Here is a 16,018-nt window from a genome sequence, read left to right on the forward strand (position 1 = left end):
CTGAAAGTGTATGTGTGTTCTCTTGTTTTGTGTTGTCTGGTGCACAAAAAGTACAGCCTGAACTGCATTTACACAATGGCTGTTACTAATCCAGATTAAGGTGACCACTTTTTACAATAGCGTGCTTGTGAAATGTTATTACTGTACCTTGAAAACTATTTCCTCATTGAACTGTACACGGGTCTTTTACTTTTTCATGTATTTGGTAAATTTTGCTCTAGAACAAGTTTTTATTATCATGCTCTGAATTTTCTAAAACACATGTTTTCAAGAAAAGCATGTCTATTATTACTGCTCATACTTGGGGTTAGACGTTTGAACAAATCCCTAACCCTAAGTGTTAATCTAAAGAACATTTTCAGGGTTATGATTAGGGATGTGCCATGGTGGTCAACTAATCTACTAGTCGTTCAACAACCAGTTAGTCGATTAGTGGAGTCTACTACTAACATTAATTTTTTTAGTGGTGGTGCTTTTAATGGGAGACACAATTCTCAAATTAATTGAGATGCGCAAATTCTTGGAGAGCGTTTTTGTGTGATTATAGCTTGCTGTGCTTAAAAGTGAATAACAGTCAGCACAGTAAAACCTTCTGCAAGAAGTGTCTCTTTTTAATGCTTTAAGTTTAGTCCATTTATGCACCACTGCTGTTTCAGTGCATCAACAATACAAGATGATTACCTCTGCTGTGAGTAATGTTTCTGTTTTTGTGAGGTGCTTTGGAGAAATGTAAGTCTTTGGTGATTCTGTCTGACACTGCTTAAAGGGATAGTTCACCCAGAAATGAAAATTCTTTCAATTTCCTCACCCTCATGCCATCCCAGATGTGAATCACTTTCTTTCTCAGCAGAACACAAAGATTTTTAGAAGAATATCTCAGCTCTGTAGGTCCATACAATGCACGTGAATGGTGATCAGACCTTTGTTGCTCCAAAAATCACATAAAGGAAACATAAAAGTAATCCAGACTCCAGTGGTTAAATCAATGTCTCCTGAAACAATATAATAGGTGTGGGTGAGAAATTGATAAATTTAAGTCCTTTTTTTACTCTAAATCTCCACTTTCACTTTTACATCTGAAAGTTACATATGAAAGTGAAAGTTATAGTAGAGATTTAGAGTAAAAAGGACTTAAATATTGTTCTGTTTCTCACCCACACCTATTAAATCGCATCTGAAAATATGGATTTAAACACTGGAGTCTTATGGATTAATTTTATGTTTCCTTTGTGTGATTTTTGGAGCTTCAAAGTTCTGGTCACCATTCAATTTCACTGTGAGGACCAACAGAGCTGAGATATTTTTCTACAAAATTTTGTTAGTGTTCTGCAGAAGAAAGAAAGTCATACACATCTGGGATGGCATGAGTGCGAGTAAATAATGAGAGAATTTAAATTTTTAGGTGAACTATTCCTTTAAATAAATAGTTGCCATAAAAAAGGTTTAAACTACTTGATGTCATGAATTAGATGTTGTGTACCCACATCATTATCTTGCAGTTCTGTGCTTTTGAATGTGCAGCGAGGATCAGCCTGACACTCCCAAGTGCTCTGGTTACATTGCCAGTGTCATTCTGCATTCATGATGCACATAAGCAGTTTTGTGCCACTCTGTATTGGAGCCTTGCTTATTTCTTACTTCTCTTACTTCGACAGTTTTGTGCAATAAAAAGTTTTAGTTATTTAGCTGTTATATCCATCATTTATCATGTTGAAGTGCTGCACTTAGCATAATTATACCCATCTGAAACATGTCTGATTGGGATCGCGTGAACAAAACTGAGTCTAATTATACGTTATTATCCTTAACACGACTAGTTCAAATATCTGACCGACTAGTCGATTATGAAAATTTTTATTTATGCACAGCCCTAGTTACAATACAGTCCTATTCTAGCTAAATATGCAGAGACAACTATAAGACATTCGTTGGTTAATTTCCTCAAACTGAACACCGTCTCTGTGGCGCTGTAAAATATTTGACATTAACCCAATCAATGGTGAGCTTGAGGTGGGACTATCTGTTTGTTCTATCAACTGTAAATAATTTGAGGTATCATTCATGTTGATAGCACAAGCAGTGCACAAATTGAAATTTAATATTTAGAAAACTCCCTAATCCAAAGAACCATATAAGCAGTAGTAATAGTGATGCCTGCCTGAGCAAACCCCATTAATAATGGGGAGGTAGTCTGTCTTTTAACTGAACTCTAGAGTTGGAACAGGTCAGATAACAAAGACATGCTGTAATTCAACAGGGTTTTTGCTGAGGTACTTTTACTATAAAGGGGGCGGGTGGGTGGGGCATTCTATCTGTCTATCTCTCTCTCTCTCTCTCTCGCTAAGTACAGCCCTCCAAAAATAGACAGGGCAACTGAAGAAGCCAACTTGCCTCTGCTGGAAAATAACACAAATGTCTGTTTGCGGTCTGGGATTGTGACAGCGCTCATCCTGTTGACCCATTACAGTCTGACAGTCTAACTTTCTCCATTCTGACGAGGATCACCATCACACAGGAAACTTGCTTAACTTGCTCATCTGTATGCTCTTCCTCCCCAGCTGTATGATTTTTCCACTGCATTCCATTTCATATGATTAAAGGTAGAGTACAAAATGTTTAATGTGGGCCTGGAAATACCGGCCGGTGGTGACTTGTTTTGATGTAAATTTTAATGGATCAGTGAGGGCATTGGCTGTTGGTGAAATACTAAAAAGGTGTCAATCTTTATTGGTTCTTTTGAGCAAGTTAATTAAAATTAAATTAATTTCAGGATTTTTATGTTTGTTCATGTTAATTCTTATTTGTTCTCAAGAAGACATTAACCACAGAAATGTTTAGTATTCATTATTCACAGATTTGTTATGTGTAAAAAGTTGTGGGCACTAAATAGAACATTTAATCCTATACACATTATGAGGTTGGTTGTTTGTTACAAGTGTGAGCTGGAGTCATTTCATGTTCTGGGAATTTGTCAAAAACAAGATATCAAGTTAACTTTGATGTTAATACCAAAGTCTCCTACAAAACGTAAGAGGATATAATTGTAAAGTATTGAAATGAAAGCAGGGTTCCCACAGTCATGGAAAACGTGGAAATATCGTGGAATTTTAAAATCGTGATTTCCAGGCCTGGAAAAGTCATGGAAATCAAGAAATAAGATAAGTCATGAAATTTTCCATTGTTAATAAAAATTCTTAAAGTTATGTTTATCTTAAAAGTATTTAATCAGCTAGAAATAGGTCTTAATGTGTGTAATCTCTATAAAATAAAATAAAAATTGTAAATTAATTTTAAAATCCTCATACAACAATCATGAATGAATGGAAAAGTCAGAAAAATTAATTGATCAAAACGGTTGAGAAACGTTTTTGTTTTGTTTTTTCTATGATTTTCATCATCAAAAACATCCTGGTTACTTTCGTAACCTCCGTTCCTTGACGGAGGGAACGAGATGTTTTGTTGATGTAGTGACACTAGGGGAGCCCTAAACACCTCTGATCTTTGAAAAAGGCCAATGGGAATTGACGAGTGGAATTTGCATGCCACTCCCCCGGACATACGGGTATAAAAGGAGCTGGTGTGCAACCACTCATTCAGGTTTTGTGCTGAGGAGCCGAGACAAGGTCCCGGCCATTTCAGCGGGTAGTTCAGCGTTGTGGCAAGAGGGACACAACGTCTCGTTCCCTCCATCAGGGAATGGAGGTTACAAAAGTAACCAGGACGTTCCCTATCTGTCACTCACTCGACGTTGTGTCGATGTAGTGACACAAGGGGTCCCTATACAAAATGCCACAACTACTGAACTGTGTTACGTGGACTAGCGGTGCGAGACGGGCAGACCTCTGTGTGCCTCGTAGCCAGCGCACCAGGCTGTCACGTAACCTCCCCCAACGCTCTTATGAGCATCGAGCGGTCCTTGGGAACAAGTCGACTGCCCAATAAATAGGCACAGGCTAGCCCAGCCGTGGCCTCTTTTCCTCTTTTTTCTCCCCAGAAAGAGTGGAATTTGTTAACCGACTGGAGGCCATAAATTTCTACGTCGGGGGGGGTGTCTCTCCAAAGGGGAAGACACTGCGGAGACCACACCCCGCCCAGAGAAGGGGGGGGGGGGTGTATTTGAGTGGAAATACGTCACATGGTCTTTCCGAGTCTTGTCGGAAGTATATCATGTGGAGAAGTCGCCTGGTAGGTCCTACCCGAGGGGGGAAGAGTTTCTACAAGCATGGTGACCGGGGGCAGATGGGCCTCTGCCCAAGGAAGCTGCAGGAAAACGATATAGGCGAAGAATTATCACATGGTGTCACATATGGGGAATCAGTGCATGTAGAGCACCTACCCCAGTACAGGGCTTAGTTAGCACATGTACTGGGCCGGCAGCGAGGTTCTCCGCAAACTCGTCTGCTACAGGGCTAAGGAGGAAAATCATCCAGGGATCACAACTTGTGAACACGACTGGGAGTCAAAGGCGCACGTCTTCACCTCATGGGAGGGGAAGGGCACTATACGCAAGCAGTACACCCAGCCAGCTGTCCCAGAACTTACCTGTTCAGACCTGACAACACACGGGATGAAACCGGCTCAACCCGGAGATTATAGAACCTCGCAAAGGTGTTGGGTGTCGAACAGCCCGCTGCTCTGCAGATGTCTGCCAAAGAGGCGCCACTGGTCAGGGCCCAGGAGGCCGCTACACTCCTAGTAGAGTGGGCTCGTAGCACCATGGGGGGCGGCACATCCTGAGTGTGATATGCCATCACGATGGCATCAATGACCCAGTGTGCGATCCTCTGTTTGGAGACAGTGCTTCCTTTCCGCTGTCCACCAAAACAGACAAAGAGCTGCTCAGAGCTTCTAAAGCTCTGCATGTGATCTAAATAGATGTGTAAAGCACGCACCTGACACAGCAATGATAAAACTCCTCCTGGGGTAGCACTTGTAGGTTCACCACCTGATCCCTAAACGGGGTCGTGGGAACCTTGAGCACATAGCCCGGTCGGGGTCTCAGGATCACGTGAGAGTAGCCCAGACCGAACTCCAGGCACGTTTCACTGACAGAGAACGCCTGCAGGTCCCCTACCCTCTTGATGGAAGTGAGCGCAGTCAGTAGGACAGCCTTCAAAGAGAGTGCCTTAAGCTCAGCTGACTCTTGGGGCTCGAAGGGGGCTCCCCGTAGACCCTGAAGGACTACAGAGAGGTCCCATGAGGGGATGAGACATGGTCTGGAGGGATTCAACCTCCTAGTGCCTCTCAAGAACCTGATGATCAGGTCATGCTTCCCTAAGGACTTACCGTCCACTATGTCGTGGTGTGCCGCTATAGCGGCTACATACACCTTCAAGGTGGAGGGGGACAGCCGCCCCTCCAGCCTCTCCTCCCGGAAGGAAAGCACCGATCCGACTGTGCATCTCTGGGGGTCTTCACGTTGGGAAGAACAGCACTTAACGAACAGACGCCACTTCAAAGCATATAGGACCTCATAGAGGGAGCCCTAGCCTGAGTGATCGTGTCTACCACCATGTGTGGTAGGCCACTTAGGTCTTCCACGTCCCGTCCAAGGGCCAGACGTGGAGATTCCAGAGTTCTGGACACAGGTGCAAGATGGTGCCCCGTCCCTGAGAAAGAAGGTCCTTCCTCAGGGGAATTCGCCAGGGGGGACTGTCGCGAGGAGCATGAGGTCCGAGAACCACATCTGGGTGGGACAGTAGGGTGCTACTAGGATGACCTGCTCCTCATCCTCCCTGATCTTGCACAGGGTCTGTGCAAGTAGGCTCACTGGGGAAAACGTGTATTTGCATAGTCCAGGGGGCTAGCTGTGTGCCAGCTTGTCTATACCAAGGGGTGCCTTGGTCAGGGTGTACCAAAGGGGGCAGTGGGAGGATTCCCGGGAAGCAAACAGGTCTACCTGTGCTCGACTGAATCGACTCCAGATCAGCTGGACCACCTGGGGTGGAGTCTCCACACTCCCCTGAGCATAACCTGTCATGTCAGCGCATCCACTGCGGTGTTGAGGTTGCCCGGGATGTGAGTGGCTCGAAGCGACTTGAGGCGCTGCTGACTCCAGAGGAGGAGACAGCGGGCAAGTTGTGACATGCAACAGGAGCGTAGATCGCCTTGATGGTTGATGTACACTACCGTCGGCATGTTGTCCGTCCGGACCAACACGTGCTTGCCCTGGATCAACGGCCGGAACCTCCGCAGGGTGAGCAGTACTGCCAACAACTCAAGGCAGTTGATGTGCCAACACAGCTGTGGGCCAGTCCAGGAGTTGGCGGCTATGTGCCTGTTGCATATGGTGCCCCAGCCCAGCTTGGAGGCGTCTGTCCTAACTACGACGCACCTGGAGACCTGCTCTAGGGGAACCCCTGCCCGTAGAAATGCTAGGTCGTTCCAAGGGCTGAAGAGGCAATGACAGATCGGCGTGACGACCACGTGATGTGTCCCATGGTGCCATGCCCATCTCGGGACTCGAGTCTGAAGCCGGTGCTGAAGCGGTCTCATATGCATCAACCCATGTGGTGTGGCAATCGCAGATGATGCCATATGCCCCAGGAGCCTCTGAAAAAGTTTCGGTGGAACTGCTGTCTTCTGTCTGAATGCCTTCAGACAGTTCAGCACCAACTGTGCATGCTCGTTCGTGAAGCGCACCGTCATCGAGACTGAGTCCAACTCCAAGCCGAGAAAAGAGCTTGCTCTTTTCCCAGTTGACCCGAAGCCAAGATGGCTGAGGTGCCTGAGCACCAGGTCCCTGTGGTCCCTGTGACCTTATACTGGTATGCCCGGCCCTCAAAAGCAAACCGCAGGAAGGGTCTGTGTTGATGAAAAACCGAGACGTGGAATTATGAGTCCTTCAGGTCTACTGCCACAAACCAATCTTGACACCGGACACTCGCTAAAATGCGTTTTTGCATCAGCATCTTGAACGGGAGTCTGTGCAAGGCCCAGTTCAGAACTCGCAGGTCCAAGATTGGCTGCAACCCACCGCCTTTCTTTGGTACAATGAAGTAAAGGCTGTAAAACCCTTTCTTCATCTCGGCTGGAGGGACTCTATCGCGCCCTTGTGCAGAAGGGTCACGATCTCCACACGCAAGGTAGCGGCACTCTCGCCCTTCACCGAGGTGAAGTGGACTCCGCTGAACCTGGCGGGTGCCTGGCGAACTGAATCGTGCAGCCGAGTCGGACGGTCCGGGTCAGCTATCGTGACGGGTTGGAAAGCGCAAGCCACACGTCCAAATTCCGGGTGAGGGGGACCAAGGGGATAATCACGTTGGACATACCGGCGGGTGGGGCCTCGCGGCAGGGCGGAGCCTGAGGTGCCACATCGTGGGGGCTCGAGCCCCATGGACGTGCTGAGTCCAGGGACATCGAAGCACTTATCTGGCTCCTGATACCCACCATAAGATTGGTTGAGGAGGAGGCAGGAGGAACATCGTCCCCGCAGTCCGTCGGAGCCAACCCGGTGTGGCCGTGTTTGTGGGGGGTCCGCCACTGGAGCCCCAAACCTGCGAAAATGGGACGGTGGACAGCGGTCATGACGACGGCCGTGCACACCTGACATGTGACCCAGAGAACAAGGAAACCACTTTTTTGTTGAAATTTTGGGTACCGCAGCCTCTTGGGCATGCAGCGAAAAATGAAACAAAAAATTCTTCTCCCGGCCCTCCACCGGGGGATGGAGTGGTCTGTCTACCAGCTCCGTAGAAGTGGATCTCCTCGTCCTTGGGTCACCTGTCTCAGAGGCGTTTCGAAGCCTTCCTAGTGTTCTTGGCGGCTGGCCGTGAGACGGGTGGCATCTGCTTCCCGCAGTGGGCTCCATGCCGGGGCTGGTCCGTGGGGGCGGACTGCGGCAGAGCCAGTGCTGTTGCTGCAGGAGGACGCCCTTGGCAACAAGCAGACGGGGTGCAGGGTCTTGAGCCGCGCCGGGGCAGGATGTGTTGAATGGCCTCCATCTGCTGCTTCACCACCGAGAACTGCTGGGCAAAGTCCTCGACGGTGTCGCCGAATAGGCAAACCTGGGAGATGGGGGGCATCAAGGAACCGTGCCTTGTCGGCCTCTCTCATCTTGACCAGGTTGAGCCAAAGGTGGCACTCCTGGACCACCAGGGTGGACATCGCCTGCCCGAGAGACCGAGCCGTGACCTTCGTCACCCGGAGAGCGAGGTCGGTTGCCGAGCACAGTTCCTGCATCAATCCCAGATCAGAACTACCCTCGTGCAGCTTTTTTAGTGCCTTGGCTTGGTGAACTTGCAGGAGAGCCATGGCATGCAGGGCAGAGGCGGCTTGTCCAGCGGCACCGTAGGCCTTAGCCGTCAGGGATGACGTAAACCCACAGGCCCTGGACGGGAGCTTCGGGTGCCCACGCCAGGTGGTGGCACTCTGTGGGCACAAGTGCGCCGCGAGCGCCTTATCCACCTGGGGGATCACCGAATACCCCTTGGCCGCCCCACCATCGAGGGTAGTGAGAGTGGGGGAGCTGAAAGATCGGGATCGGGCAGTAAAAGGTGCCCCCCACGATCTTGTCAGCTTCTCATGCACTTTCGGGAAGAAAGGGACCGGTGCGGGGCGCAGCCGTGATCGGCGCTCTGAGCTCAGGAACCAATCATCGAGCTGCGAGGGTTCAGGGGTGAGTGGAGGGTTCCACTCTAGCCCGATGCTTGTGGCTGCATGGGAAAGCATGTACGTAATCTCCACGTCAGCCTGAGACTGGGCGACCACACCCGAAGGAGGGAGCCCAGCCGAGGCGTCCACGTCAGTGTGGACTAGCCTGCTCTCCGATGCTGAGCTCGATAACTCATCGTCTTCCCGGGCTCCAAATAAGAGGTCGGACTCACCGTGAGACGAGCTGGCGGACTCATCCGAGAGCCCGACCGGGGCAAGCGAGCATGCTGGGGAATGGGAGGTCCGTGGGGGTTTACCCGGCTGAGGTGCTCACATTGAGGTCTCCAAATCACCCCCAGTGCTAACCAGCATGGCCTCATACCCGTAGGTAGAAGGACAGAGGTGGGGAGCCACTGGGATGGCTTGCTTTCTTACGAATGCAAGCTGCGACCGCAATGTTGCCATGGTCATGTTCTCGCAATGAGGACAAGACCCATCCACGAACGATGTCTCTGCGTGGGCAGCGCCAAGACATGTAAGACAGCGATCGTGGCCGTCAGAAGCGGAGAGATAATGACCGCAACCAGGAATAACACACAAACGGAAAGGCATCTTTAAAAAGATGTTCCGTGTGTGCCGCTCTTTAAGAATGAAAATATACTCTTTTAAGAATATACTCTTTTTGTTATTCTGCCGAAGCACCCCGGGGCGTTCTCTGCACTCCACAGGTGCAGAGGGGGAGAAGCCGCTGAAATGCACCATAAAATCCAGCAGATGAGGTGAATGATGTCGAGTGAGTGACAGATAGGGAACTTGGATAACACACTTCACCAGCACTCAAAAATATTTTTTATTAACTCTTTTTATTGATTCATATATAAACACATTTGTTTTTTTTTAAAAAATGAAAATATACAGAATCAACTTTAACCACCATTATTTCAGAGGGTGTCTGCAGCTTCTGGGGGCTATGAACTACCACCAAAAATAGTACAAATTAAATGGTGCAACTGTAAACACCTGAAAAAATGAGACCTAGAAATCCCAAATTGCTGTGTTATATTTTCAAATGATCTCAAAGTTCTGTTTTCATAAAGGTCACCAAGTGTGGCAACACCCCTCTCCATCGATTCTTTCCAGCAAAAGGGGACTTGTTAATACACAATTTGGGGTTCAGCCATATGTTTGAGGAAATATTTAGGTAAATATCAAAAATGAACAAACTGGAAACCTTTGTCTATGCAGGTGTGAAATAATGGCATGCATTATCACTTCTCTTGGCAATTTGATAGAAAGACTGTTCAATGGTAAGATTGGGGCAGGACCGCTTGTTCAATGTTGTACCAGGGAGGGGCTCTCTCAGGTGGAAGAGACCAATGGGGCACTTGTCTAAGACTAAAAGCATAGTAATAAAATTTTGGGGTGGCCTAAACCTCCTTTGTCAATTGGTCTATGTAACTTACTGAAATGCAACCGAGGTTGTTTACCATTCCAAATAAAGGACTTAGATATTCTATCAAATTGTTTAAAATAAGAAAGAGGAATTCTAAAGGGAGAGACTGTAGTAGATAATTGAATTTGGAGATAAAATTCATTTTTATAACATTAACTTTCCCTGCCATAGACAAATCAGTAACAGAATGAGCTTTATTGCCAAGTATGCTTACACATACACTTACACACAAGGAACTTGTCTTGGTGACAGGAGCTTCCAGTACACAACAATACAAAAACAGCAACAAGACTTTTAAAAAATAATTAAAATTGTATAAAAAATAGATAAATATTGAAAAGAAAAAAGTATATATAGAATATACAATAGACTATATATATATATATATATATATATATACACACACACACACACACACATACATACACACACATACATATATATATATATATATATACATATACACATATATGAATATATATACATACATGCATACATACACACACATACGTAGTGCAAATCTTAATACAAATCGGTTATGTACAGTGCAAGGGACTGTAATGGCAGAAGAGGTAGGATGTGTATTGCACATTTTTCCAGCCTTTTTTCTCAATCTGGAAGTGTATAGTTCTTGAAGGTAGGGCAGTGGGCAACCAATAATCCTCTCAGCAGTCCAAACTGTCCTTTGTAGTCTTCTGATATCCGATTTCGTAGCTGAACCAAATCAGACAGTTATAGAAGTGCAGAGGACAGACTCAATGACTGCTGAGTAGAACTGTATCAGCAGCACCTGTGGTAAATGTAGTGAAGCCCACCTTTCCACATCACATGAGAACCTTTCATTAATTGGTCAAAATGAACTCTTAACTAAATCTCTCAAATATGCTGGAAATAAAATGCCTAAATACTTAATGCCTTGAAAGGTGCCAGGTTGGAAAGGTTGCCATGGCAGGGCAATATGCTGTCAGAGCAAGAGCTTCTGATTTAGACCAATTCGCGCTGTATCCTGAAAATTTTGAGAATTAATTAATTATTAATAGATCTTTTAGGGTCAGAGACAAATAATAATATATCATCTGCGTAGAGTAGAAGTTTATGCACCCCACCTCCTGCTACAACACCAGGAAAATCATCCTCTTTTCTTATTGCAGCTGCTAATGTTCCAGGGCAAGACAGAACAATAAAGGGGAGAGAGGACAGCCTTGCCAGGTTCCCCTACCAAGAGAAAAATAGTCTGAAATTAATCCATTTGTTTGCACTGCTGCTAACAGTTGTTTATAAAGTAACTTAATCCACCCAGTAAGTGTTCCCAAACCTGTACATTTCCAAAATCTTAAAAAGATAGTCCCATTCCACCAGGGAGGGGTTCAAACACTATCAAACTATCAAACACATTCTCGGCGTCAAGTGAGATTGCAGCGACTGGGGTCTGATCATTCGCTACTGACCACATAATATTTATAAAATGTCTATTATTAAGAACTACTATCACGAATAAACCCCACTTGGTCTATATGTATAATAGATGTAATTACTCTGCTTAATCGGTTAGTCAGAATTTTAGACAATATTTTTACATCTAACTGGATCAGGGAAATTGGACGATAACTTTTACATTTATTTGGGTCCTTTTTAAGAATGAGACTGATCAGGGCTTGCGTCATGGTTGGCAGTAGTGTACCTTTCTTTATTGACCCTGTGTAAACTTCTAACATAAGTGGAGCCAGCTCTGTGACATAAGATCTAATAAATTCTGTGGCAAAACCATCTGGCCCTGGTGCCTTACCAGTTGGCAAGGCTTTAATTACCTCAACAAGCTCCTCCAAAGTAATACCTGAGTCAAGAAAGTATTTCTGATCACTCATCAATTTAGGAAGTTCTAATGGCTCTACAAAGTTTCTAATATCCTTATCGGTAGACAAAGACGTGGAGCTATAAAGATCTAAATAGAATTCTTTAAAGGCTTTATTAACATCTGTGGCAGAAGTAAATATATTGCCTCCAGAAGATTTCACTGAAAGAATGGTGGAAAAAACTCTCTCTGTTTTATGTATCTGGTAAGAGGTTTCCCTGCTTTGTCACTCGACTCAAAATATGTATGATTGCCCTGAATAACCAAAACTCAACCTTCTGTGATAGAATAGTATTGTACCTATACTTTAGCTGAGTCAACTCTCTAAGACCACTGGATGACATTTGGTGCTTCAGCTCTGTTTCAGCACTTTTAATACTCTTTTCCAATTCTATGAATTCTTGTGCTTTGATCATTTTAATGAATGAGGCATATTGTATGATCTGCACCCCTAAGAACTGCCTTAAAATACTCCCATACCACGCCCACAGAGGTGCGTTTCTTGAAGGAACACTATATCATATTTTTTACGCTTAAGGAAAGATACAACCTTCCTTCTTTGTATTGGGTGCCCCAGCCATTAACATTCCACGTGGAAAGAAACATTTTACCTATATTAAAGTGTGACATATTGACATGTCAAGATAAATTGTGTCCCCACAGGCTGATGATTTTGAATTTTTAAACATCCTGCCCTCCCAGCACAGTTAGTAAACAAAACTATTACAGTTCTCACCAGTTAATATTGCTTAAAAGGATAATTGTAGCAAAGTTTAAGCGGAGCTCGCCTCTAAGAGACCAACCTTCGCATAGCATCAAGTAACTCCCCCCTATATATATATAAAAAATATAATTATAATATATATATAAAAATAAGAACTGAATAAGAACAGAACTGTCGCTCACTGGATGTTTTTTGTTTTTGGCACCATTCTAAGTCAATTCTAGAGACTATTGTGTGTGAAAATCTCAGGAGATCAGCAGTTACAGAAATACTCAAACCAGCCCAAACGTGGATGGACTTGATCTAGAGATGTTTACCAACTTAAATGTATTTTGTCATATCTACTAGATAAAACTGTCATACATTTTAATTAATATACAGTATAAATATTAAGATTCCAATTTTTTTTACTCATGCCGCTGTGCATGCTGGAAATCAGACATTAAATGTACATCTGGTTATGGCTAACAAATTAATTATGTCGTCACTGCTTAAATGGATTGTGAACTTAATTTTATTTTGTTATTTTTTATTTTATTTTTTTATTTTTTTACAAAATTGATTGCACTCGAAATTAAGTTGTAAAAAATGTTTTCAAGAACTGTGCTACATTAGCTGATTTTGATTAACTAGATTTAGCAAGGAGCAAAAAATCTTTTTTTTTTCTTTTTTTTTTTTTTTTTGAGTGAATGATAACTGCTTTTATTTTCCTGCAGCATGAAGGAGCTGATGTCTGTAGGCCAAAGACTCTGTCCTGGGTCTCAAGGAGACTCAGACCTGAACCTTAAGAAAACCACTGTGCCCTGCAATGGTCCAGACACACAGAGCGAGAAGATGATCACGAGGAGAGAGATCTCTCTTGCCAATGGCATCTGCTTAATCGTGGGCAACATGATTGGCACATGCATATTTGTTTCTCCTAAAGGTGTGTTAATGTACAGCGCCTCCTACAGCCTCTCATTGGTCATCTGGGCTCTCGTGGCATATTTTCTGTGTTTGGCGCTCTGTGTTACGTGGAACTTGGAACCACCATTACAAAGTCTGGTGCTAGTTATGCTTACATCCTGGAAGCCTTTGGTGGTTTCCTTGCGTTCATTCATCTGTGGATGTCCATCCTGCCGATTGAGCCAGCCAGCCAGGCTCTCATCTCACTGACGTTTGCCAATTACCTTGTGGAAGCGCTCTACCCCACCTGCCAGCCTCCTTACGATGCCGTGAGACTGATAGCCACGGCTTGTCTCTGTGAGTCCTCACTGGTCAACACTAAAAAGATTGTTATTGCTCACAACCTGAAGGAATAGTTCTCCCAAAAATGAAAATTCATAATTTGTCACAATTTATTTGCCCTCATGTTGTTCAAACCCTTCTGACTTTCCTTCTTTTGTGTTACACAAAAGGAAATATTTAGCAGAATGTCCTGGCTATGCGAAAGCAACATTTTCATCAAAAAGTTTCATAAAGGACGAAAAGCAACATAAAAGTATCATTAAAGTAGTCTGTATGACTTTTGAATTATTATCCAAGTCTTATGAAGCCATATGTCAGCTTTGTGTGAGGAACAGACTTAAATTTACATTGTTAATTGTAGTTTTGGGTATAATCTAATTACAAAGTAACTAATGTCTGTAGTATAATTACTTGGTTAGTACAAAAAGTAGTGTAACAAATTACATTTAAAATTGTTGTAATCAGATTACAGTTACTGACTTAAAATAACTTTTAAGTACATTACTTGAGTTTTGCATTTCTAATTATCTAGAATACTTTTAAAACATGAAATATGTTCATATGTATATATGTTTGTGTTTATGTGACAGCTGAAAGCCGTGCGCCCCCAAACAAGTCATTATAAAGGTGAAATGTGTGGTGCTGAGTGTATGACTGGTGAGCGACAATGAACAAGAAAATATAGACATTATTTTGGATTCATTGAGCAGAAAACCTAAAGCTTTTAATTTTGAAAGTAACTTAGTAGTAATTGGAAGTAATTAGTAATTTAGTCTGTTACTTTTTTAGACACTTTTCCATCACTGGTTATTCGTATCCGTAGCTCCGTTGGGGGGGGGGGATGGGGTCTGTTATACGTCAGACTACATAATCTGTGAATAGAAAGCGGTGGAACTGCAACTTTGCGCATATCGTAAATAGGTCATAAATATATATAAATAAATACAATTTCCAACTTACTTTTGAATGTCCATGTATTAAAATAAAATATTTGATGCCATGAGTGTACCTTCATTTACTATTATTTTGAATGGCCATGGAAAATGAAGCAATGTGATAACAATTTTACCTGGTCCGTTAATTTACCTGATGAACTTTCACCTTTTGCTGACCCTTTATGCTTTGCAGAGCTAATGTGTGCTTCTAAATTACTTGCACCTTTATTAGCAACTGACACATAAGTGCCGGCTTTACATGTTATACATTCTGTTTCCCACGGATCTCGACATGGACGAAAGCATGGGAATTTCTTTGTGCAAATCTTCTGTGAATTTGCACTTTAGTTTAGCCATGGTTCCCACTCAGCTGTCATTTGCTGCTACTGTCAAGCAACTATTTGATGCCGAACACAACAGCGCTTCGCGTCCGGAGAGATTGACAGGCAGGAATTTGGCCAATTGTTGCTGCAAGCCTCTTATTATCGACCAATTGGTGTGCGAGAAGGCGGGACTTACAAAGAGGGGTTAAAGCAATGAAAATATGCGCGCGCATACAATTTAATTATAGACTAGATGCACATCATAATGCAACTAAAGCCGAATCCTGGACATTTTTTCAAATTTAGAAATCCTGGCCAGATGCTTTAAGGTCCAAAAAAGAGGACATGTCTGGGAAAAAGAGGACGTATGGTCACCCTACCATCACGCTGCACTACACGGCATAACCTTCCAGAGAGGAAGTATGATGCCGCAGTCCTGCGGGACAGCGACCGTCATGAGTATGCCGCAAGTGAGTGACCCTCATGTTGGGCCAGGAAGGGAGCACTCAGAATTAATATATGAACTTTAGTCATATGGTATGAATTAACCCTTTCACGAACCCAGTCGGGAAGGGAGTTTTTTTATAATGAAAGTGCTTGTGACTTATGGTAAATTACAACGGCCTGAATGCAGGCGGTTGTGTAAAATGATGGGGAGCCCATACTTAAGGGGAGGGGCAAAAGTATATGTTTGGCAATGAAATAGCAAGCGCTCTAAACAGAGAGGACTAGTGAGTAAAACCTAGCGAATGTGTTGAGGACCATCCTGCTGCAAAACATATGTCTTGTAAAGACACACTGTTCGTCCATGCCCATGAGGAGGCCATGCCTCTAGTTGTGTGTGCTTTAACACCAATTGAGAATAAGTCAGGGCAATCGCATCAAAGATCCAGTGAGAAAGTCTTTGCTTAG

At 44.1% G+C, this 16,018-nt stretch overlaps 1 pseudogene; it reads left to right on the forward strand.

The window, feature by feature from the left end:
- The first annotated feature begins 2,373 nt into the window (after positions 1-2,373).
- Positions 2,374-16,018, forward strand: part of LOC127440380 (Y+L amino acid transporter 1-like) — a 38,133-nt pseudogene continuing 24,488 nt past the window's right edge.

Source organism: Myxocyprinus asiaticus, chromosome 5 (genome assembly GCF_019703515.2).
Source record: "Myxocyprinus asiaticus isolate MX2 ecotype Aquarium Trade chromosome 5, UBuf_Myxa_2, whole genome shotgun sequence".
NCBI lineage: Eukaryota > Metazoa > Chordata > Actinopteri > Cypriniformes > Catostomidae > Myxocyprinus > Myxocyprinus asiaticus.